A 27,835-nucleotide genomic window follows, 5' to 3' on the forward strand; every position below is an offset into this window, starting at 1 on the left:
GGTGTGTTTAATGTTGTCCCAGAAGTCTCTGAGACTGTCCTCAATTCTTTTCATTCGTTTTTCTTTATTCTGCTCTGTGGTAGTTATTTCCACTCTTTTATCTTCCAGGTCACTTATCCGTTCTTCTGCCAGAGTTATTCTGCTATTGATTCCTTCTAGAGAATTTTTAATTTCATTTATTGAGTTGTTTATCATTGTTTGTTTGCTGTTTAGTTAGTTCTTCTAGGTCCTTGTTAAACATTTCTTGTACTTTCTTCATTCTATTTCCAAGATTTTGTATCATCTTTACTATCATGACTCTGAATTCTTTTTCAGGTACACTGCTATTTCCTCTTCATTTGTTTGGTCTGGTGGGTTTTTACCTTGCTCCTTCATCTGCTTTGTGTTTCTCTGTCTTCTCATTTTGCTTGGGGTCTCCTTTTCACAGGCTGCAGGTTCATAATTCCTGTTATTTTTAGTGTCTGTCCCCAGTGGATAAGGTTGTTTCAGTGGGTTGTGTAGACTTCCTGGTGGAGGGGACTAGTGCATATGTTATGGTGGATGAGGCTCATCTTGTCTTTCTGGTGGGCAGAATGGTATCTGGTGGTGTGTTTTGGGGTGTCTGTGACCTTATTATGATTTTAGGCAGCCTCTCTGCTAATGGGTGGGGTTGTGTTCCTGTCTTGCTAGCTGTTTGGCATGGGGTGTCCAGCAGTGTAGCTTGCTGGTCTTTGAGTGGAGCTGGGTTAGCACTGAGATGGAGATCTCTGTGAGAACTTTTGCTGTTTGATATTACGTGGAGCCAGGAGGTCTCTGGTGGACAAATGTCCTGAACTCGGCTCTCCCACCTCAGAGGCACAGACCTGACACCCAGCTGGAGCACCAAGACGCTGTTAGCCACACAGCTCAGAAGAAAAGGGAGAAACAATAAAGAGAGGGCTTCCCTGCTGGCGCAGTGGTTGAGAGTACGCCTCCCAATGTAGGGGACATGGGTTTGTGCCCTGGTCCAGGAGGATCCCACATGCCGCGGAGCGGCTGGGCCCATGAGCCATGGCCTCTAAGCCTGCGCATCCAGAGCCTGTGCTCCACAACGGGAGAGGCCACAACAGTGAGAGGCCCACGTATCGCAAAAAAAATAAAAAAATAAAAAAAAATAAAGAAAGAGAAAAAAATAATGAAATAAAATAGTTATTAAAATTAAAAAATATTAAAAATAAAAAAATTAAAAAGTCATGAAAAAAGGAAGAAAGAAGAGAGCTACCAAACCAAGAAACAAATCCACCAATGATAACAAGTGCTAAAATGTATAGAAAAAAAAAAACAAAACAAAAAAACGACTGACAGAGCCCTAGGACAAATGGTAAAAGGAAAGCTATACAGACAAAATCACACAAAGAAGTATACACATACATACTCACAAAAAGAGAAGAAGGAAAAAAGAAATTATAGATCTATATATTTTTTAAAAAAGTAAGAGAGCAACCAAATCAATAAACAAATCTACCAATAATAATAAACTCTAAATACTAAACTAATATAAACATAATACCAGAAACAAATTAGATGCAGAAAGCAAACCCCATGTTACAGTGCCTCACAAAGTTCACCTCCTCAATTTGGGATGATTCGTTGTCTATTCAGGTATTCCACAGATGCAGGGTACATCAAGTTGATTGTGGAGATTTAATCTGCTGCTCCTGAGGCTGCTGGGAGGGATTTCCCTTTCTCTTCTTTTTTGCACAGCTCCCGGGGTTCAGCGTTGGATTTGGTCCCGCGTTTGCCTGTAGGTTGCCGGAGGGCGTCTCTTCTTCGCTCAGACAGGATGGGGTTAAAGGAGCAGCTGATTCAGGGGCTCTGGCTCACTCAGGCCGGGGGGAGGGAGGGGCATGGAATGTGGGGCGAGCCTGCGGCAGCAGAGGCTGGCATGACTTTGTACCAGCCTGAGGCGCGCCGTGCCTTCTCCTGGGAAAGTTGTCCCTGGATCACGGGACCCTGGCAGTGGCGGGCTGCACAGGCTCCCAGGAGGGGAGGTGTGGATAGTGACCTGTGCTCACACACCGGCTTCTTGGTGTCTGCAGCATCAGCTTTAGCATCTCATGCCCACCTCTGGGGTCCGCGCTCATAGCCGCGCTCACACCCGTCTCTGGAGCTCTTTTAGGCAGTTCTCTGAATCCCCTTTCCTCGCCCACCCCAAAACAATGGTCTCTTGCCTCTTAGCCAGGTCCAGACTTTTTCCCCGATCTCCCTCCCAGCTAGCTGTGGCGCACTAGCCCCTTCAGGCTGTGTTCACACCGCCAGTCCTCTCCCTGCGATCCGATCCAAGCCCGAGCCTCAGCCCCCAGCCCCGCCCGCCCCGACAGGTGAGCAGACAAGCCTCCCGGGCTGGTGAGTGCTGGTCGGCACCGATCCTCTGTGCTGGAATCCTCCACTTTGCCCTCTGCACCCCTGTTGCTGCGCTTTCCTCCATGGCTCTGAAGCTTCCCCCCTCCACCACCTGCAGTCTCCGCAGTCTCTAGGGGCTTCCTAGTGTATGGAAACCTTTCCTCCTTCACAGCTCCCTCCCAGAGGTGTAGGTCCTGTCCCTGTTCTTTTGTCTCTGTTTTTTTCTTTTTTCTTTTGCCCTACCCAAGTGCGTGGGGAGTTTCTTGTCTTTGGGGAAGTCTGAGGTCTTCTGCCAGCATTTAGTAGGTGTTCTGTAGGAGTTGTTCCACCTGTAGATGTATTTTTGATGTGTTTGTGGGGAGGAAGGTGATCTCCATGTCTTACTCCTCCCCCATCTTGAAGGTCTCCCTCAACATTAAGTATTTTTCATACTAACCATTATCTTTCTTTCTTTCCTTTCTCTTATAGGTGAGTAACTGAAGGTTAAAATCAGAATTCCTGGATATGAAGTATTTTATGCTTTTTTACTAGTGTCCTGTGGGTAAGTAAAGAAAATAGACTTGGATTAAGCGCCAGATTGAATGCTGAATCATGCAAAGATATAAATTAGTGAGTTGTGGTACTTCATCACTGGAAGTGATGATCAAATATTTAAAAGCTATTTGAGGTTAGACACGTGACACCAGGGAATATTTTCTTGTTTAGTTTTATAATTGTGTCATTCTGACCTAGCAGATAGGAAAATCAGTGCTTTATATTTGAATGCCAATGACTTGCTGTGACATAGCTAGTGTCAGTGGATATTACCTCAGATGGAAGATTTTTAAAAAATATAAATGGAGAAGTGATTTTGACTGTTTCACCTATTAATACTGAAGAGTGTATAAAAATTGTGAAAAATAAAATTATATTAAGTCTAGAAATAAAGACCGTGTTATCAAAAAAACCTTTAGAATTTAGATTTTTAATCTTGGAGATATGATGGATCTCATTTTTTAACCAATGTAATATTAAATATAGATCAAATGAAATACACTTAACAGTGACAATGTTTAAGAACAAGATTTTAAGAGAAAATGAATGAATCATTCTATTCTTAAAATTCTATGAGAAAAACTTTTGTGATTATTTTATTAAAGGAGTTTTTGTACAATTAGGGAATTATTTCCTTTTGTCATCATTTTTCAACAAATACTGATTTGGTCTAAGATATTCAAAATATTTTAAATAAGTGACTCTTCAAAAATCATTTCAAAAAAGAAAACAGCTTTTATAGTGAAATTCAAATGTCAGGGAAGGCTTTTTTATTAAATATTAATTCTATTCATGGAGGTTATTATTGCACATTGAAATTTATGAGGTGGAAATCTACTTTAAAAAATTAAAGTAATCGTTCCTTTAAGATTTGATTATAGCATTAATAAATTATATTATTTAAAGAATATATTCCAGAGAAAGTATCTTTATAGTATGGATGGCTGAGATTTCTGACATGATTGCATGATACCATTTTGTAAGGAATTTTTTCTTCTTTGTCTGCCTCTGGTTTACTAGCATTCATAAAATGTGATATTAGTTTTGGTAACAAATTTAAGTGCAGTATGATGATAAATATTTTAGATACAAGTTTAAATAACATTTTAATATTGTTGCTTTATTGAATATATTGTTATACATGGAAGTAGCTAGAGGGGCACTAGATATTACTTATCTCTACGTTTACATTTATGGCTTGGTGTTTCTTGGCATGATAATTTTTTTTTAACATGAAAAAGGGTATTTCTTGAAATGATCTATTTATGATAAGATTATGTATTTATTAGTTTGTGAAAATTATCTGTAAAGGTCATAGAAATTACTTCAACAAAATGTATATTTGTGGTCTCACATCTCAACTTTTGACATAATGGTTATTGTCCATAAAATATTTAATTAAACCAATAACATATTCAATCAATGACATCAGTAACATTCAATCTCATCAGACTAGGTTAATGGCTCTGATTTTGGAGGCAATTAATACGACAAAATGTATCTAGGGATACTTCTGATAGGGAACCTGTCTCTGAGTTTGGTACAGCATTCTCAATGGGGCAAAATTACCAGGTTAGTTCTTCTGAGATTGAGCTGCTTCAAAATTCTGCTTATTTTCTCAGTCTGCTAGGATACTTAGTAGAAAAGATTTTGTTTTGGGAGATATACATACCTATTATTTTGAAATTTGTCATTTCAGTATTATCACAATATTTATTCATAAACATTTGGGATTAAAGCATCAAAATTAGATGAAGTAGCATAACTTTTGAGCATATAGAAAAGTAAAATAAGTGTTGTAATTGAACCCCTTTGATTACTTGAGAATTAGTTCTTAGGCATTCACGTGTTTAATTATAAATGTATAGATTTAACTTACTCTTGAGATTGACAGAAAAGCAGCAATAAAACTTTACTAAGCATAATAAACTTGAGAGTATGACCTCCATGTAGCATCAACAAAAGTCCAGTGCTTGAAAAATAAGAGAATATTGAAAAGCAGATTAGCCTAGCTAATGATAGGACATTCATTGTTGAGGAAATACAGAATAAGGCTTTGATTTCAGAGAACATTCTGGTTTTATGAAAAGAAATACTCTGGAGAAAAGAATTATACTAGGCACATATTTTTCAAAGAAAGCTTAAAGTTGTGTAATAATCAGGAGTATTTAGATTCCTAAAATAATTTTCATTAATGAAAATACAATTTCCATTCAACATGTACTTAGCTTATGAAATAGACTCTTAGGATAATATCAACCAATTGATGTTCTTTATTGTTTAAGAATGGGCAATAATCATAGTTTAAATGTTCAGTTGGTCAACAAAACTTAGTTGATAAAATAATTTAGGTTAATTATACCACTAGATAATATCACTAAAACTAGTAAAGATATTTATTTTTTGGTAGGTATACATTATCAAAAAGCCTATTTTTTTATTTTCAAATTTAAATAAACCAAATAATATTCACATCTCTTTCAGGTATATGGTTTAATTAATTTTAAAAATTTACATTTCTGGATAATTTTATTCTGTGAAGGAAAAGCTAAAGGCATGTACTCTATCCAGAGCTAGCATACAAGAAATTTACTTGAAAATATTCATAATTCAATCTTCCTCTCTAGATCTTTCTTTTGAGTGTCTCATGAAAGGTGATTCAGCTGATGATAATAGGACAGCCGCATGTTCAAGATAACATCCCTTAGTCAAGCATCTTATTTCTTGTATAGTTAAGGAAATCAAAAGTTCAATTTGAATGTTTCTTATATAAAATTTGGAAGCAGAAGAGTCTTTATATAAAGATTTTCTAAGTATTCTCATGAAGTAGTGTAAACTTTTGAGGTATAATTTTTTTTTTACATGGACTTCTTAACTACCTAGATAAAAACATGCTATAGGAAATCAAATTAATACAATTTAAGTTCTCCATTTTTTTTTCCTGTTAAGTTATATGCATTTCTTTTTGTTGTTATATTTGTTCAGGGTTTTGTTGTTGTTGTTTGTTTGCTTGTTTCTATTTTTCATATAGGGAAGGTTTGTGTTTTCAGAGAGGTGAAAAAGACAGTATTTACATACAATCTCCACTTCATAAAAAGCTTGATTTTATTCTGAAAGTATAAACTTATTGTTTAAAGAAACATCATGAAATTCACCTCTCAGCTTTACAAAATATATATATATATATTTCTTTATTGTCTCAAGTCCGTTGACCATGTATTATTATTGACTATTACATATCTGAAGAAAAGGTAACCCTCCTTCACTGTTAGTGGAATTAAAAATTGGTGCAGACACTATGGAAAATAGTGTGGAAGTTCCTCAAAAAAAAAAAAAAGTACTGCCATGTGATCCAGCAATTTCACTTCTAGGTATTTACCTAAAGAAGACAAAAATGCTAATTTGAAAAGATACATGCACTTTAGTGTTCATTGCAGCATTATTTACAGTAGTCAAGATTTGGAAGCAACCTTAGTGCTCATGGATAGATGAATGGATAAAAAAGATGTGGTATATATATACAATGGAATATTACTCAGCCATCAAAAAATGTTGTTTTGCCTTTTGTGACAAGATGGATGGATCTAGATAATATTATGTTAAGTGAAATAAGTCAGAGAAAGACAAATAACATATGATCTCACTTATATATGGAATCTAAAAATCAGAACAAACAAACAAAATAAGAATAAACTCATAGATACAAAGAACAAAGGAGTACTGGGGTAAGTGGGGAGGGGAGAAAGATGGGGAACAAAATAGGTAAAAAGGATTAAGAGGTACAAACCTCTAGTATGAAATAAATAAACCATGGGGTTGTAATATGGAGCATAAGTAATATGGTCTATAAGACCATAATAACTTAGTATTACAGTATTAGGGACAGGTGGTTACTAGAGTTACTGTGGTGATCATTTCAAAGTATGCAAATGTCATTGTGTAGTACATCTGAAACCAACATAACGTTGTATATCAACTATTTCAATTAAAAAGGATTATCACATATCTTTTTATCTTTAAGACATTATAAATGATTAAATTTTAAAATATTGAACAAATTTTGAAAAGATTAAAACTCACTAAGGATTGTTCAATATTGGGTTTTTAGTCTTCTGAACATTTAATCAATTCTTTACCTCAGGAGGTGCCTGGGTTTTAACATTATCTTGCCATTGTAGATATACTTGTAATTTTTTTTTTTAATCATAAAGTCAAACCCTAAATGAGCTTGTAAGAGATCCCAGTTCTGACAGTTCAAATCCTAGCTATTCATTCACACAAAAATATTTTGTTAGTGATCATATTATTCCAACTCTCATATGGTTATTTCCTTCTTTTTGTTTTAGTGATGTTATTCATTACTTATAACTCTTCAAAAGATCTGAAATTACTACATACAAATGACCTTGTTTTATTTAGAATAGAATCAAAATATGAAATCAAAATTACATTTTAAATGAATGAAAATAACTCATGTATTGATTTATTGAGACATTAATAAGTCAGACTAAAATTAAAAAAAGAAATGTACCCATTTAGAAAGAAAAATAGGGTTGTGCTGTCACACAGATTCACAAATAAACATATAATTGGAGACATTTTGAGTTTAAAAAAAAGAGTAAATTGAATTAAACAGATAAGTTTTCTCTTTTTCCTAAAATATATTATTTCTACTGCATTTCAATAGTGATTGCACATATTTTATTTTAAATAGTTACTAACAAATATTTATGAATGATTTGTTTAATGAATATTTTCTAGACTTCTAGATGTTCAGTGAAAAATACAAGGCAGTATATATATTTATAATCTAATGTATCTGGTTCTTATAAAATTTCTTGAATTCTCATCAGGAATGTAAGATAATATAAGTTAAGTTATTCTACTTTTCACCTATATATGTGTCCAACTGATTAGAAGGTCATTTCTAAAGAACTATCACTCATATATTAATATCGTCAAGTGGTACTTCTTTATTACTAAAAGCACTAATTACTTATCTCAAAGTAATAATACTTTTCATTTGTAAAGTACTTTATGCTCTTCAAAGTGATTTTGCATGCATTATCTCATTTGGTGTTGAAAAAGGGAGCCTGCTCATTAAATTGTCCAGATGGAGTGAGGAATCAGAGTGTTCAGCCATAACTAATGTCCCCTCAAACCAAGGTGAATATATATCTGGTAGAGACCTGTCCATAATAAATGAAGGAAAAAAAGAAATATGCCCAGTTATATTAGAATCAAAATTTCTTAGAATAGGCCCACTGTCCTCTTCATGTACTTTGCATAATATTTCTTCCCAGGTTAGTTACTGTCAGAACAAAATTCAGATAACAATTTATTCTGATAGATCAGATCCAATCCTCCTCTTTGTCATTGCTGTTGTTATTTAAATATTTAATAGGCAAATATTTATATAAAAAAAGACTTATGAAATTTATTACTTAAATCCCAAACATATTGTGCATCCCTTCCTCTAACATCTTACAGAAAAATGGACTGTAGTAATTGAATATTGTTAAAGATCAGAGCTAAATTTTAGAGTATTTTCTACACTGAAGAGTCATAATCTGAGTCTTTTGAGTCTTTTATGTTGCTAAAAAAAGTCTCCTCCCCTAAATATGGATTTCCTTTTAAATATATATAAAAGTCATTTTACGTATGAAAAGGTTGGGTACATGGCTAATCATGCTGACCAATTTTTCAGTCTCTAGTTTATTATAACAAATAGTGTGGCAAAAATTTCAGCAACATACAAGGGCTGTGTACTTGACTGAAGGATAATGTCTCTCTAGGGTCCTTTTAAATAAAGAGAGGTAAAACCTCAGCCAAAAAACTTGCACAGTAAAAGGTTTTAAAGTAAGCATCGATTGAACTTTTGGTTTGATGTCTTTAAACCAAATACACAAATCTTTTTATTTATCTATCTTTGACAGCTGCACTTGAAATAATATTAGATAAAATTGTAAAGTTTTGTTTCAGTTTTTTATTAATCTTGCGAAAAAGAAAAGATTGTGAAAACATAATTTCTGCAGAATACTTTGTGCTATGTTTGTAACAATTTAACTATTATTTCTTATTAGCCATGATTTCTCATTTTTGAAGCTATGATTTAGAGCAAAATATAAGTATAAATCCTCGGATACAATTTAGTTTCTTTACACTGCAGGCTGCCATCCCTAAGTAACTCTTTTAATAGGACCCTCAGGATGTCAGAGGTTTCTGAGGTCATTGAATCCATTATATCTATTTGTTGAAAAAAGTCCTTCACTTTCACGCTTACCAACATCCTGCTACCAAGCATTAATTTGCTAAAATTTTGAAAACTATAGAAAAAATATTATTAGGCTTTAATTATTCTTTACAAAGTCTAGCCCAGTTTTAGAATTTGGAAGATGACTAGAAATAGTATAGTTTGATTTTTTTTTCCCCATGAATATATGCATTGTTCAAATACCTATTATTTTTATCTATTTTGTGAAAGACAAAAATAATACGTGGAAAGTAGCATTAGTCTCAAGTCATACAGTAGCTGTTTTCACATGATTTTTTTTTTTCATTTTAACATCTTTATTGGAGTATAATTGCTTTACAATGGTGTGTTAGTTTCAGCTTCACAACAAAATGAATCAGTTATATATATACATATGTTCCCATATCTCTTCCCGCTTGCGTCTCCCTCCCTCCCACCCTCCCTATCCCACCCCTCCAGGTGGTCACAAAGCACCGAGCTGATCTCCCTGTGCTATGCGGCTGCTTCCCACTAGCTATCTACCTTACGTTTGGTAGTGTATATATGTCCATGCACATGATTCTTTACAAGCAGGGTTCTTGCCAGGAAAACTAGACAATTTTCTACATAACTAGGGAAATCCAGGCAACCATAATGAAGTTGTCATGTGAACCATCAAAGATAAATGATCCCAGAGTGCTTTTCCTAAGTCTGGATCAGTGCTTTGTGGATTCAAGAACATGCAATAAAACCCTAAAACAGTTGGAGAATCAACTAAATACCAGCTAAATGAGAATTCAGCCTGAGGCTTTCCTCTCCACCCACCACCTTTCCACAGGTGTGCCTCTCTAGGTGGTCTCCCTTGGAACTGACCATTTGATCAGCATTTAAGGGTAAATGATTCTTTGCTATTCTTGTTACAATTACTTCTACCTTTCTTCCTCAAATTTGATGGCATGTGAATCACTTGCAATTAAAAATGACAATTTATATATTTATAAATATATTAGCTATAATACATTAACTACCATGTGCCAAACAGTCTGCTACATGCATTGCATTATATTCAGCCTCCCAAGAGCCAAACAAGTGAGATGTTAATAACTCATCTGTGGATAATAGTGGCTCATAGTGGTTAATTAAAAGTCAGAAGTCACCTAGCTAGTAAGTGGTGATGAGGGAATTAAAATCCAGATTTATCTCATTACAAAGTCCATGCTTTTCCTCTACATTTTCATTATACAACCTGGAAGGTTAAAGATTGTTAATGTAAATAGATTTGGTTAGTGTGTGTGTGTTTTAAACACCACTTTTCAAATTTCTCAAAAGTTGTCACTGGTGTTAAGGTGTATTGAATAAAATCGATAATACTAAAGGATACAAGTTAAAATTAGGGGTAATTTAACACTTGATATTTGGAATGAAAAATGATCTTCAGAAGAGCTGAAAATTATAAACTTGTCTGATGTGAGGACAGGAGGAATAATTAATAAATCAGAATTTGTAAGAAGTTGACCAGATTTCTAGTAAACATCCTTCAAAAATATAGTTATGGTGATTGAACAGACTATACATCTGATAATTTAGTCAGAACATATTGTGAAGGAAATGCAAGAGTTCAATTCTTTACTCTGTCGGTCAGACTCAGGAAAAATAAACTTCTGACAAAGTTACCTTGACTTTAAATTGCCTTTAGAGTTCTGAAATTTGTTTATATTTTTTATTGGTGCTTGTATGTGTGAGAGAAAAAGAAGGTATTGCTACAGCTCTTTGTATTTTTATTGATGTTTTGTTTTATACATGTATTGATTTGTTAAGCAGTCAATTTAACTTATATTTTAATCTCTTCATGGTATATTGATGTTTAATAGAATCTGACTTTTTAATTCCCTGACATGAAGAAATTGAGTCTAAATGGTTAAGATTGTTATTGCAATTACAAATACACATGATACTAGAAATGATAGAATAAATGTCATGTCTCAAAACATGGTTAATTTGTGTCATATTCTGAAAAGGGCATAGAGAAGAGATATAAAAACATTAAATTATATTAATTTCAGTGTAATTGATACACCAAAAAATCTACAATAGCACAAGTATTGTGTTATGTTAGGTTTTCCTACACATTGCTAAAGCAAAATAAAATATTTATTCTGAAATCAGTGAATGGGGAATTTAATTGCTCAAAGTTTGAAATAAGATATTTGAATAAATAATATCTTTTTCTATTTACACTGAAAGTACCATAAGTGTAGTGTAAACAGTTTCAACTACAATAAGACTTGGGATGTAATTTACAGAGGATGTCTGGAGTACTAGATTTTGTTTTTACATTGAACAAGTACTTATAAAATAATTCCAAGAATTTTCCTTTTTCTAAAAAAGACCTTAAATGTTCAAAATTATATTTTTATACTTGATTTAATGATGTCTTTCTATGAATTATTATAAATTAGGTCAGTAACTTCAATCTTATAATACAGTTTCCTAATTATTTAGAAATTAACTATTCACTTTGAATAGTGTGAATTATGTTTGCTTCATTTTAACTTTGACAAAGTCAGATTTCTGAAATGTTTGCTGATGCTGATTTAGGCACTTTATTTCTTCCTTTATCAAGATGAGTAATTGAAAATGAAAGAAAATGTATTTGTAATTAATTTCAATTCAACAAATTCTTGCCAAACATGTATTATAATATAAAACTATAGTGATACAACAGAGATGCTAGTTCAGTGTTTTATGTAAAACAGATATAAGATTCTTGATGCACATGAATCATTTAACATTGGTTTTATTCGTTAGAATTATTAAATTTGGGACTTCCCTGGTGGCACAGTGGTTAAGAATCTGCCTGCCAATGCAGGGGACACGGGTTCAAGCCCTGGTCCAGGAAGATCCCACATGCCACGGAGCAACTAAGCCCGTGAGCCCCAACTACTGAGCCTGTGCTCTAGAGCCTGCGAGCCACAACTACTGAAGCCCACATGCGTAGAGCCCATGCTCAGCAACAAGAGAAGCCATTGCAATGAGAAGCCTGCGCATGCACCACAACAAAGAGTAACCCCCGCTTGCCACAACTAGAGGAAGCCCGCGTGCAGAAATGAAGATGCAACACAGCTAAAAATAAATTAAAAAAAATATTATTTACAACCAATAATGCATCTCTATATAACCTTATAAAAATCTGTCCTCTTGGGCTTCCCTGGTGGCACAGTGGTTGAGAGTCCACCTGCCGATGCAGGGGACACGGGTTCGTGCCCCGGTCCGGGAAGATCCCACGTGCCATGGAGCGGCTGGGCCCGTGAACCATGGCCGCTGAGCCTGCGCGTCCGGAGCCTGTGCTCCGCAACGGGAGAGGCCGCAACAGTGAGAGGCCCGTGTACTGCAAAAAAAAAAAAAAAAAAAAAATCTGTCCTCTTGTTAAACATTTGAAAATTCCTCAGTCTATCATATTTTACAATTACTTATTTATGAATTATTCTGTTTTCTAGCAGAAATCTAAAATATCATAAAATATTATTTTAAATATTTTAATATTAATTGTAACTTTATGTTCAAACCAAATGAAAATAATCTTGTGTTGCATACAGAACAATTGCCTTCTAAATTTTCTCTCATATACCCCTATGAAATCCCACACTATTCACATTCATATTTATTCATTTAACAGATATTTATTCATTACATGAATGTTTATTAACTGCCTACTATAAGCATGCCACTGTACTAGGCCATAAGTTTGTATATTTACTGTCTCCAAATAAGGATGAGAGCTAGGCGAACACAAAAAATTAAATCAGAAGTGGATCAAGGATAGAATAGAAGTAATACCCAGAGTAAAATTACTTACAGTCTATAGTTTGGTGATAAATAAAATTTTTCATGGAAACATCCATTGACCTAAATGAAAACATCTGATGTCATTTTTTGGTGTACTTAGTAAATTAACTTTCTCATCGTACTTGTGTTCAGTCGTAGAGAAGGCTTAATTTAATCTGGATGAAAAAACAGTAAAAATTATGCAACCTGATTTTTGAACAGGAAATATTTTAGAATTAAAAGAATAAATCTTTAATTTTTGTGGGGGAATTATTTAGCTTCAAGAAAAAGTTTCTTATCATGTCTTTTTAATCTTTGTTACTACATAGTATAATTAAATACTCCTTGCTATATTATAGTGTGAGACAAAATAAACTGTTATTAATTTATGTCTCTATATTATTATAATTTAAATTTTCATTTGTAGTTGATTTAATTATATTAGATTAAATGTTCATATGGCAGTGTCTTCTGCCCCCAAACTCAGCCATTGCTGTGGTTTATGTTTAGATCAGGTTCTGCATTTTTACGATTTTTTCAAACTTGACTACTTCTATTTAGCTATGATCTGAGATATTTAATATAAAGGGGGCTAATAAGAATATAAAAAACTTACTGGCTAGCCCCATCCAGAATATTCCTAACTTTTTTTTTTTATAGTGGTTGTCTAGTTGAAACAATGGGATTTTATTCAAATATTGGATGCCACATGCTCTAGAATTTGCTGGCATCGTGTTTTACATCTAAGTGGAGATTTTAAATGTAATAACTAATATTATTAGAACATGATAGCTAATGTACTAATGTCTTTAATGATAATACATAATACTTGCATGGTGCTCACCACCTATCAGATATTACTCTTAGTGCTTCATATATATTACTTCAGTCTATGCTCACATACTCTGAGGTAGGTGCTATTATTGTTGTCATTTTCTAAATAGGGAAATGGGCACAGAGGGTTAAACACTGTTCTGTCTCAGTGAATCTGACTCCAGAACCCATCCTCTCCATGTCTGTCATTGAAGCTAATTTTATCTCTTTCATAAAGAACTCATCTACACTCAGCATAATCTGCTCTACTATCTGCCCCTTCTGCTGACTGTGGAGTGGTTCTCAAAATCAGACTGCTCAAGAAGGCAAATCATGCCACCTAATTTAATGACCTTGTCGTTAGGTGAAAATGCTATCAAGCTTAGGAACACAAAATTGTGCAAGTCTGAGATTTTGTACCAACCCATATGTTAAGATAATGTTTTATTTCTCTTCCTAATACAAGCAGTCACAAAGTTTAACCCCCACTAAAGATTACAGTAAATCGTTCAGTAAAATAAATAAATAAAACAAAAAGCCAAAAAAATAATACTCTCTCAAGTATGTCACCCTACATTTAAAATTTTGCTCCCTAACTTTCAAACTATGTGGGCTTTAGGTATCACTAGCAGAATAGTTAGTTTTCACCTAGTAAGAGATACATAACTGCAGTATGGCCTATCAATATATATACAATAGATGCAGGATTACAGAGGAAATGTATGCAAATGTGCACATACATATTACTATCTTTAAAGTCAAAGTTACTGTGTGATTATGATCAGGCTTTCGGAAATCAAGTTAAATTTTCTACTCACTCAGGCTTATGTTCCTGGTAAAATCCTGTAGTTTCCTTCCTTGATGACCACCCCTTTTCTTCCCTCTTATTATCTAGTCTCCTGGTTACCTTTACAAGTTCACTTTCCACCATTCCTGGTTCCCTGCAAGGCAGCATCAAAGATCTATTTGTAGTCCCCTCAAGCTTCCTTTATCTTATTCTTCCCTGCTTTTGCACAGGATGCTCTTTGGCTATAATGCCTTTTCTGTTTGTGGAACTGATAAAATTCTAGAACTTTTAAGATCCTCTGTAAAACTTTTTCTTAAGTCCTCAGAGTTTGCTGCTTTCTTCTCTTTGCTGCTTAGCATCATGTACTTCTCAAACTGAACTGAATTTACTAGCTGTGTGACCTAGAGTTTCCTTAGATGTAAATTGGGTCAGCTCAATACTGCATTGTATTGACAGGTCAGTGTCCTGTCAAGAAAGAGATTGGATAATGTAAGTAGATTTGTTTAAGGAGAATTTAATAAAGTGTTCATTTATAAATGTGATAAGACCAGAAGAATAGTACAGTACAATGTTAGTAACAATAGGAGGTTCTGATCATCCCTACAACCAAAAGGGCTAGGGGAATGGAATAAATTTGTGGAATGGAATAAAAAGAGAGAGGAAGCTGTGTAGAAAAGGCTGGTTGGAAGGAGCTCTGATTTTCTGGTTGAAGGATGTGGCCAGCTGAGCAAATAAATGTCTTAATGTTCCTCCTTCCTTCCTTCCTATCTGTGGCCAGTGCTTCCCTATGGCTGGTCTCATCCAGGAGCCAGAGCTGTTGGTATGATTGGTGCAAGTCAGACTCTGAGACTAGAAGTAAGTTTGTGAAGGGTGAAGGCACTTTTCCTACCCTGTTGGGTTTTTGTAAACATGAAATGAAATCATGTTAAAACTAATACTCCAAGTATATGTTTTCATTTGTATAATATAATTACATAATAACCACACCCAAATTGTAAATTATTCCCTGCTAACAGTAAACAGTACCAACCTGTGTTCAACTGCTTAAAAGTGAAACTTAGGAATCATCTTTGATTCCTCATATTCCTTCATTCCCCACGTATAGTGTATTTAACAGGGCCATTAAAATAGATGTCCTGTCAGAGTGCCTGGTTCCAAATCTTATAAGACTGTTATTAGCCCAGGGTATACCTTCAAACAAATCAGAAGAAGCTTTGTTCCTTTAGGTGGCAGGTAATCCATGACTTGATTAATGGAGCATGAGCTGGATTTCAGCCCCAGTGAAACTACTGCCAGCTTTCCCGGTGGAATGAAAGACCAATACAGCCATACACGAAGGCCCAGAAATCATGGCTCCATCATTTCATAACTGGTGGACTTAGCTTAACCCTTCTACAAACACATTTTTTTTTCTGTAAAAGAGAAGAAAATAGTAGTACCTACCTTACTGGATCCTTGTGAGAAGTAAATGAATATGCATTAAACTCTTAGAAAAGTGCTGGCATGCATTAAACACCATGCAAATCATTTCACATTCAAAACATATCTCAATCTTTTGCCACATCTTCACTGCCAGCACCCATGACAGGCTTTATTTCTTGCTGGACTATACAAATGATTCCTTCCTAGTCTCTTTTTCAAGTCTTTCCCTACTTCTAATCCTAATTCCCCACACAGAGAAATAGTATACACACTGTTTCTATTTCACTGCATATGTAATAAACATTTACTAATATTATTATATCTATATTTCTAGAAAAGTCTGCTTTTAACGTAAGAGGTATTTGGAAAATCCCCACCCACTTAAAAAATTCTGAATTACACTATCTTGATATGTGAAAGTACCTAGACTATCCTGAGAATAAATACACATTATTGTAAGGAAGTCTATGTATACAGCACATTTCCAGCTCACTCCCTTGCCACTTGATACACTATTCCATTTCCTTGTTCCTGCTTTCTCAGGTGGCAGCACACACTGTTCCTTCTCTGGGTTCTTACTGTGATGCTTTCCTCCCCTACAGCTCCCAGTTAGCAGTTCTCACCCTCCCCGTGGACTTCTACTTCACAGTTTCTCTCCCAGCTTTTTTTTTTTCTCATCAGGATCACTCTCTTCCATTTTTCTTCCATTGCTCTGTAATTCATAGTAGCATCTCCCAACAAGGATATGTCATTTTCATCAACCTGAAATATAAAATAAAACTTCCAGATCAGCAGTACCTGTAGGATTGAAAGGCTGCATTTATGAGCTGTATAAAGCTTTTATGAGGCATATAAATCTGCCTGAGGAAATGCACCTGTGGAAACTAAGCAAGAGCTCCTATTGAAAAAGCTATAACTCTTGAGGCCAAAGGCCTCAGCTAAACAAATAGAAAATGAATTTTTGGATATTGACTTTCTACAGACTGCTATAAAATATTTCTACCCTGCCAAAAGTAAATTGTTGAACTTCAGAAATCACTCAGTATCTTCACTCTTTCAGAAATCTCATTATTTACAAGTCCTTTTTATGATCACAAAGTCTAATTTTGATTAACAGCAAGGTTCAAAGATTACAGAGGCTCATTACAGATAGATTAAAAGCTTAACTGCATATTTAGTGCCTGCCTTCCACTTTGTAACTGTTTTGGTTACTCTTGCTTGTCTGATATTGTGGTATTTTACCACACTATAAAAACAGTTATATTTACTTTCTGTGGTTTGACTGATTTTCTTTTGCTACTTACTTCTTTTTTTTTTTTTGCTACTTACTTCTTGGAAAAAATAGATATATTTTGTCAAGATTTATTAAAAATGGTCTTCTTAAAATATATTTTACCAGCATTTATAGTAGGTTCACTATATGCCAGGCACTCTTTTGACCATGTTAAAGATATTAACCTTTTCATTTGCCCAATATCTCTAAGCGGTAGGCACAATTACTTAGTCCCATTTTACAAATGGAGGAACAGGGAGGTCAAGTTTCTTACCAAAGTTCATACAGCTAGTAGACGGCAGAGCCAGGTATTGAAGGCAGGCACCATACAGACGTCTGCTCTTAACCACCCTATTATTTTGTAGTGGTAAGCCACATTTTTATATCTGACCCCAAAATATGTACAAAGTACTAATGTAGCAGAATGCTTTTACTGATATGTGGTGAAAAAACCCTCAAAATATTATCTGTTCTTATCTCTGTGGCAAATATTATATTCCATTTTTTCTTAAAAACCACCTGCATTAATATAATTGATTTAAGACAGCACAAATATATACAACGGAACAGATAATATAACTCAGGAAGAGAGAGAAAAATTGCAAAAATCAATCACTGATTACGCCCTCTAGTAGAGTCTGTCTATTCTTCTTTTGCCTATTTGTTAAGTTTTGAAGATAGTTAGGAGTATTACCTTCAGTGTCTGAAAATAGAATTTTGAGGGTTTTATTTTCATTGCCAGAAGAGAAAGTTAACATATAGAATGTTCCATTGACTGGTTAGCGTCCCATCCTAGGGTTAGTGTCTGGAGTATCATAGTTACTGCCTGAAGATGTGGTACCCTTAGCTATTTCTCCTTCACTTGTGTTACATAGGACATGGAAGTTAATGTTATTTCTGTTACATTTCCTCATTTTTATAACTTTTTTCTTCTCAAGAGATCTTATAAAATCCATATATATCTTTATATTTGTGGTGATACCAAATAAAATGAAATGTCATACAACCGATACTGTACCAACATGTAGTCAATGACATATTTCAGATTATAATTCAGAGCATTTGTTGTCATATAAGTATAATGCTCTTTTCTCTAAACCTGAGTGGCTCCTTCCATTTCTAAAAGATATTTATTTCACAGATGCAATTATCAAAAATATACATGGAGGGACTTCCCTGGTGGCCCAGTGGTTGAGAGTCTGCCTGCCGATGCAGGGGACACGGGTTCGTGCCCGGATCCAGGAGGATCCCACATGCCGCGGAGCGGCTGGGCCCGTGAACAATGGCCGCTGAGCCTGTGCGTCCAGAGCCTGTGCTCCGCAACGGGAGAGGCCACAACAATGAGAGGCCTGCGTACTGCAAAAAAAAAAAAAATATATATATATATATATATAATATATATATACACACATGGAAACGTACAAGGTACAGGAAAGAGTAGGGAAAGAAAGATTATCTTTATTTGTGGCATGAATTCAGAATCCCCAGAGGTCGCTGCCTTTGTATGAGGCAACGTGGCCAAGCTCGTGTGCATGGCTGATTATCCAGGATATTTAGAGGCTAGACCCTGCTCCTGTAAAGAGTGTGCTCTGAGCACACTGGAAGACAGTCTTTGCAGCGTTAAGAAAAGTTCTGGCAGAAAACAAACTGTTGTAAATGGCCACTCTGGTAATTAATGCCCAGGCAATTTCCATGGTTTTCCCTGTTTTTTTTTGTTGTTGTTGTTGTTCTAAAAAGTTTCTTTCTGACATCTTGTGCTGTTACCTTGGATTCTTTTCTTCTCAAAAGCCTACTGACTAGCTGCCAAAGAGAGGCTGGTTCACACCTTGCCTGTTTTCCAGCGTGCTCTTCTGCTCCATAGAGATAGACAATACTCACAAAAGGAGGGGAAAAAAAAAACACTCACACAGTATCAATATGTGCATATTGGGTGACTTTCTAAGCTGCCAGGTTGCCAGAACAAAGCCTCAGGAGGATGCCAAGATGCTATCCAATCCTTGAAAAGTGAACAAAAGTACCATATCCATTAGGATCAAAAATGGTACAGAAGAAAATGCTTTTTTTTTTTACTTTCCAACAGGTAAAACTTGATTTATTTTATCTAACACGTTAAAAATTGGGCTCTATTGTCCATGAATTTTTTCTGCCACTGTGTTTTAAATGATTATGTTCCAAATAAAACTGAACAACTATTAAAAGAGGATAAAAGATGGTATTTTTATGCATACAAACAAGTTTTCTCCAGACTTTATTATTTTTCATTTTTCTTTCATTTTGGAAACAGATAAGTAGAACACTGTTCTAAAGTGAAAGCAGTGAAGTGTGCAACTGTCTGCCTCTGTCAGATTGATAGAGTGAAGATGTTGAACGAGATAATGGAAACTTTCTATTCAGCGAGGACTGGAATAAAGAAACCATTTCTAGTCATTCATCAGCATTGATTGCCTTAGTGCTTGCCGCACAGATCAGAACTTCGGCTTTACAAAGGGAAACTAAAACAAGTACAGTGATCACTGTGGGAAGTATAGTTGGCTTCCGCTTATCATTCAGTACATAGCAGTCATAATACATGGCAACAAAACACATTGAAGCCAATAACATGGAGCATGGCAACAATGTAATAGGTAGATGTTTCTTCACTTATTCTGGTTCTGCAATTTATAAACATTTTACTTTGTTAACTGGGGACACTAAGTGAATTTATGTTTTGTTTTTTAATCATGTTTAATTTAGAAGATTTTTATTGGTTTCTTTCATCATTTGTGATCATCAAATTTTAAGAGTTGTTTAATTTTCAGAAATAGTTTAGTGATAAATAGCTACACTAAAATGCAATTTAGTGAACGTGTGTGAGCTTGCATACTATAATTTATTTTCTGTAAAAGAGGTATTGAAAATATGTAAATGATACCTTCAGTAGTTTTCAGTTTTATTTTCCTTTAAACATTTACAAACTTTATATGCCACAAAATGTGTACATATTTTCACTGTGCTGAATGAATATGGTAGCTCATACATTTGCTTTTGGCCAATTTCTACTATCAAGATGAAGTGGAGAACTGAAACAATTATCCAAATCATTCAAACCAAAGGAGCACTTTGGCCTCAAGCATTTAGGTACAGAATTTCAAATCAAAGTGTTTCTTTGGCATGAATGATATGGACAATTGTCTCAGTGCTCCATTATCGCTAACTATAGATTTCCAATCTGATTATGGGTCTAACATAAGATGGAAAAAGTAATAACATATAATTGTGTTTTGAGAACTTGGCTCATTCCAAAATCATTGTGCCAGGGTTTCCTAGTTCAAACACAATCTACAGGGTTAGTCATCTTCTGAAGATGAGTGACCTCCTAAAGCCAATTGAATGCTATTTAGAATAGGGAGGTAGAAACTCCTTCCTCAGTTAGTTTGCCTCTTCAAAAATCCATTTTGCTTCAACAAATTTTAAATATTATTTTTCTGAAATGAATAATGTTCCCTAATTCAGTGGAACACAACATCCATGTAATCACAACAATGAATATGAAAAAATGATTTAACTTAGTTTGGCATAAATACATGTGATTATACTAGGTCAGCCATTTCAGTTTGAATTTAATAATTTGTAAATAATAAAAGTCAAAGTTTTCAGGCACTAATTATTATTATATTGATTATTGATATAAACATAAGAAATACATTCCAAACCAAATCCTGTTTAATTGCTTTTTTAAAACCATCTTTGTCTTTCGGAAATTTACAGAAAAGTTCTGTATTCAGCTGGAAAAAATATGAAATGCTATGACTTACTCTGTATTTAGGAATTTTTTTCTTCTAGGAAAAGAAATGGACAAATCCTCAGTATAACTCAACACATTTCTGAAGTGCTAATGGCTTTCTTTGCATTTATAAATAATTGTAGGTATTGTAATGTCATGCCTAAGATGCGTTGATTGCATAAAAGCTCCTAAGCAATAAGTGGAGTTTGCAGTGGGTCTCAATCTATATCTCACCCTTGACAGACGTCATTCACTTTGCACCATCCTACCATAACTGCACTTAGTCAGGATGATCCCAGGTTATGTGCAATTTCCAGTGTACTATTTTCATTTTACCTTTTCTTCTCCCAGTCAAACAACCCAGTGAATACAGTGATAAATATAATCTTAAATATATTCTAAATAATTCAAAGAGTAAACCATTGACCAACTATAGTTTTTCAGCTATAGTTAGTAACAAATTTTTGCTACATCTGGTGACATCATGATTATGGATCACAGGTCTTAAGATGAATCCATAAGGGTATCTCTAACCAGTGGAGTTTGCAGTAGGTTCTCAGAAATCTGACAAGTTAACAATGGATAGCCCATGGGCTCCACTTTGAATAACATTGGAAAAAACAGATTTGACACTATTTGTTTCTGATGAAGAAAATGTCTTCTTTGTTTTCCTTTGCTATCGTCCTTTTCAATTACGTCTAACGTCCTCTGCTTTCCTCTCTTAGTAGACACTTCTGATCAGTGTTAACCATAATTATGCCCATTTCCTACTCAATTTAAACATAGCATCTCTTTTGTGGATCAGTTTTCTAATCCTTTTTTTCCCTTTTTTTTCATTTCACAATAATAACTTTTATGAATACTTTTCTATGGCCTTCAGTGAACATTCTAACTTTGTTTTTTATAATATTAATCTTGACTGAGTGTTTACATATTAAATCTAGTGTTTCACTTGTTTTGTATCCACTAATCCTTGTGATAATCTTGAGATGACATTTATATCCTCATTTTAAAGAAGGAATTTTTTAAGGGTCACATTAAATTACCTAACATACAGAAGAACATACAGGCATTTTTGGCAATTTACATATCTCTTAAGAAAAAACAAAACAGCTAAGCTTCCGCTCATACCAAACCCTGTAATTAGAAGGTTGTTAAATCTGTATTTCTGCTCTGGTCTTTGACTCTTCATGACATTATTTGAGATTTTGAAGACAGCAATCAAGTTACTTCTGGGAATTCTTTTCTTCACATCAAATACCTTCAAATCCTTGAAAATGTGACACAGATTTCATATATTACACCTTGTCACTAAGCATGTATTTGCTTTTAGACCTACAATATTAATCCATATTTGATTTGGGTGAAATCAAACTTCATAGATGTAGACTAGACCCAATTTCTCTTGACTGAAATGACATATTAGACAGTTTAACCCAATTTAACAATTCTAATTTTATTCACATTATATATCATAATATTCTATCAATGCTTGGGAGGGTTTTGAATCTTAATTCTGGCACCCATCAGTCTAGACTCAATGATTGCATCTTTTCTGACTTCAGTCAAATCTTTCATTAAATATGCTCAACAAAGTACTGATCAAACTATATGGGTATGGATTCTTTATTCAGTGATATTAAAGTTTGTTTATTCAATGAAGTTGAATTTATTATATTTACTTGGAAAAATCCATAATAAACCCAAGATTAATTATATATTTTATTTAAATAGTTCCATGGTATACAAAGTGCTTTTATATAAAGGCTCTAAATTTATCTTCACAAAACCCCTGTGAATTAGGCAATATTTTTCCTCTTCAAGATTATGGAAATGGAAACTCAAAGAGTTAAATAACTTATCAGAAAATCATAATTCACACATGCAGAACTGGCAATGAAACGTCCTGATGTCCAGGGAATTTCCTAGTACACATATCTGCCTCCCATTTTGTTCCTCCAAGAGTTACCACAACTATTTAAATAGAAAAAATAAACCCTACACAAACATTTTCACAAATTGAGGATAAAATAAAAAACATGGATATGTGTTAAATCAGGTTATTATTTCAGAATATTATTACTATTTTAGTCAAGTCATCTTTATAGTTATGTGATACCATGATCTATGCATATGAAGATATGTATATACACATATATGTACATATAATATATATGTGTATGTATATGTATAGATACATAGACCTATCTAGATAGATATCTCTATGTGTATATATATATATATATATATATATATATGTATGTATCTATTTATCTATCTATCTACAGTTGACCCTTTAATCACATGGGTTTAAACTGCACAGACCCACTTATACGTGGATGATTTTCAGTAAATGTGTACAACAGTGTACACATTAAATTGTGTACAACTACACAATCTAAGGTTGATGAATCCACAGGTATGGAACTATGGATACAGAGGGCTGACTGTAAAGATTTTTGTGCATGAGTCAGAGCTCCTAACCCCTCCTTGTTCGAGAGTCAACAGTATATCTGGAATCAATAATGAAACCTAATCCTATAACTATTTACTATGGTAAATAACTATTTACTATGGTGCCATACCAGGTGATTCACATGTAATACTTTCTTTAACCTTCTCATTCATGTTATATTATTTAATTTTTGTATGACCATAATCCTGATATTAGAATTGAGGAAAGTAAGATTTGGAGAGGTAATTATATTTTGCAATCACATAGCTAGTAAGTAGCAGTGTAGGATTTAAATACAGGTCTCCCTGACCCCAGTGTCAATGCTCTTACACATTAAAATATTATTGAAGTGAACTTTTGTCCAAAAAGAAAATTATATTTAAAAATTCAATCAGAATTTTTCCCAGTAATGACATCAGCATCACGCTCTTCTAAATTTGTAATGGTCATCATTTGTCCATTTTGCAAATTGGAAAATTTAACATCTCTAATATTTTTGAACTTTTACATTTTTCTGAGATTTCAAAAAAAAAATGAAAATAATGTCTCTCCATTCATATCTGCAACTATTATTCTTTCTAGAAAACAAAATCTGGAATATAACTTTCTAGATGCTTAAAAGCATTCAAAATACCCATTTGTTTTATTAGTATATCTCCTATCTCTTATAATACACCTGACTTTTAGTTTTTTTCTCTCACTTCCAATTTCAAGTTCATTCTGGGGGGAAATATGGAAGGAAAATGGGAGTTAAGGAATTCTATAGGTTCTCTATCATCTGTCATTGTTAGGCATCCGCTGGTGGGCTGGACCTTTCTTAGCTCCCTGCTTCTAAACATAGTTGGGAGAAAATTATAGCAAGTGTGTTTTGTTTTGTTTTAAAAACTCAGCACAGACTTTCATATTCATTCTCTAGTTCTGTCTTCTGAGCTCCACATATGTGTTCTGAATATTATAAATCAATACCTAACCTAAAACTGACATTTAAGCTATATTCATCCTTTTCCCCAATCCAGACACAGTGATTATAGGCAAATGATGTTGAAGGAACTTCTCTTCATTTTAACTGCATTTCTTCCATATGCTATTGCTTTCTTAATGTCTTATACCACATGATGGATAAAACACTACTTTTTCATAGCGTCCAGTTCAACTATATGGGAAAAATCCTATACTTGTTACAACATCAGTGGTAAAATCATTTCTTTCCTTTCTTCTTTGGGACATATTTCACTCACTTAGTTTCAAGCAGTGGTTTTGCTTGACCTCATTCTCCTCTGATTCTTCTTCATTGGGCTTCCTTCTCAGACTATATTTCTTTGTTTGCTTTGCCAACCATCTAGGAACTATTGTTTCTCTACAATTAGTTTTTTTTTTTTTTAAATTGTGCTAGCAGGTCTCTGTAATTTCAAAGCTGACAATAAGTGCACATGCTAATACTGAACATATCATAATCTCTACAGCTTTTGGATGGACTATAGCCAGATAGGCTGTAACTAGTCCAGAATATGACAATTAGACTTCTCTGCATCCAACCTCATGACTTCACAACCACTTTTGATGTGTGGTGCCATGTATGAATTAATGAGCATACGATTTTTGTTTACCAAGCCAACTTAAAACTTTAGTCTGTGTTCCTCAGTATCATTCATTTTGGGTGGGCCTAATCATATCAATATTATATTTATTTTGAAGCAGAACACTATAGCATTGTGTGAAATACCATCTTTGTGGGAAAACAAGTGATGTTTTATACAATTGGCTCGCTGGAAAAAATATATGTGTATGTATACATACATAAGATTATTATAAATTTTATTGCAAAGAAGGATGTGTAACAATTTTCAGAAAACAAAAAATATATATTATTCATTGCAAAATGCTCATGGCCAATTTGTTCTCACAGAACATTTTCATTAATTTTTGCCTAATTCTTGTGCTCATAGACATACCATGGTGGCACTTTACAAACAAGCTTACTTCTGATAAAAATCTTGGCTAATATTTTCATTTACATTAATAAATAAGATATTACCAAAACAAAGAAGACACATGTTGGAACTACAACCATTAGTCAATAATATAAGTGACTTCTTGCTGAATTGGATAATGGTTTTTGAATACCATAAGAACATATTCTCAATGTTTTTGTCCTATTCACTATGTAACAGCTATAGAGACTTTTAAAATTTGATCTGCATTATTAAATCTCCATTACTTTCTTAAGTATAGAGTTTAGACAATCACCAAAATATCTGTACAGCCCTGATTTATAATATTTGCCAGTTTCTGTGGTTGTAAGTACTACCAGGGTGACAGATTTCAGGCTACTAAGGTGCTGCCACTGAATTCTGAATTACAAAAAGATAAGCAATAACACACCAACTATAGAGTTTTGTCCATACAGATAAAATAGTCATAAAATACCTCAAGAGGATCGATTTTAGTAAGATTTAGTAATGTTATTAGGAAGTGATGGGTTTTGAGTATGTACTGCCTTTTAAAATAGAACTTAAATGCTACTTTTAATGTAATTTAATTTTTAATAATGCTTGTTTTTGACATAAGCCAGCCAAGTTTCTGAAATTTTAATGATTGGCTCTCACATGCCAATACAAGGTGTTTGCAGCATCCCACTGAAATGGGATAAAACCTGAACATACTAAGTATTTTCCTGGCGTGTTATTTAACCTCTCTGAGCCACAGGTGTCTTCATCTACGAAAATTAGATAAAATGACATATGTAAAGCCCTTAAAACAACATTCAGAACATGATAAGTACTCACTAGTAGACTGCTTGGCTCCCATTTAATAAAAACAAATCTAGGTTATAGCCAGAAAGATCAGATTCCATATTATCTTAAATGATGTATAATGCTTACAAAGACAAAATTTAAGACTTGTTGCATTACTTCAACATATTACATAAAATATTGTTTTTTTATTCATTTTAACTTATTTGAGTTATTTACACCTCTCTAGTGTGAATGAATAACATTTGCAGATTTTTTCCTTAAGGCACATTTCAAACCATAATACCTGAGAAGAAGATTCCAAAATACAGTATATTATGTACAGCACTTTGAAACTTTAAATTGGAAGACTAATTTCTATTCATAGCTTTCAGTTTTGTCAAACTACTTTCTTTGTGTCATGTCATAAATATATGTTTTGCCAACTTCCTTCCTCCACCTTCCAGTATTAGGTCTGAAGAGACTTTATTATTCATCCACATGTTCGAAGGTAGTTGTTTCTACCTTAATAGAGCCAAAATTGTCAACTTTTCAAACAGTAACTTGTTTTCTATGCCCTAAGGTTTGAAAGAAAATAGTCTCATAATGGAAAATAGTAAGCTGACTTTCTGAATTCATAAATGGCTCAATTCTTTATCAGGCTATAATGTGCTACCTGTCTGGAGGTGTTGAGATGGTCTTCCAGCAATAGGGAATGGGGCTTTTGGATAAATATACTGTAAATAACAATTTTTGCTATTTCCCGTTAGGTTTTTGTAATCTCAAAGTCAGAGCTCTCCAAACTTGGAGACACTTCTCTAACGTAGAATTGTTTAAAATTATAAATAAAAGTAAATGAATTTAAATATGATACAAGGAAGAAAAAATTAGGTTATGACTTTAAGTTGAAATATTTTTGAGCCATTTTCAACTAAACATATAATTTATAGTATAGATAATAAATCTATAGACTATGAGAGAAGTCTGACAGGTAAATAGATTTGTTTTTAATAATTAGGCCTCATACTGTTAACCACAGGGCAGTGCTATTAGTTAAAAACAATACTAGGGCAATAGTAGATTAAAGTTTTTTTTTAATGATTCTTCCACATCCAGCTAAAGATGAGAAGAAAATTAAGTATCTTTTATATAAGGGACCTAGCTAAGCAAAGTCAAGACTGTAAAGTTTTAACTGCCTCTGCATATATCTTAAAAATATTAGATATCATTTTATTAAGGTAGAAATATAGGAACAGATACTGGGCATTTCATATTGAACTGTGTTTAAAGATCTATTTTCATGACATTCCTTTGGGTAATCAGCAATTTTATTGCTTTAATATTGTAGAAGTGCTAGATTATTTTTAAAGGGGAAATAGAGGGGAAAACCAACATTGGATCAATGACTTGACATTGCTAGTCAACTTAAAGCATAAAAACATCTGTTTAAAAATCTAACTAGCAGCTCTTCATCGGTAATCAACAGCAGTGCTCTAATTATGTAGAGAAATTGTCCAATGTATTAGAGAATTTCTCTTCATCAAGTCATGTGCATGGGGATTTAACATTATACCCTAGACAAAGACCAAGGGAGGATCATAAGCTTAAAGAAAGGTGTAAGCAGCTATCTTTTCAGAT

Source organism: Aethalodelphis obliquidens, unplaced genomic scaffold, assembly GCF_003676395.1.
Source record: "Aethalodelphis obliquidens isolate GAN/ISIS:26980383/991018 unplaced genomic scaffold, ASM367639v1 scaffold1, whole genome shotgun sequence".
Classification (NCBI taxonomy): Eukaryota; Metazoa; Chordata; class Mammalia; order Artiodactyla; family Delphinidae; genus Aethalodelphis; species Aethalodelphis obliquidens.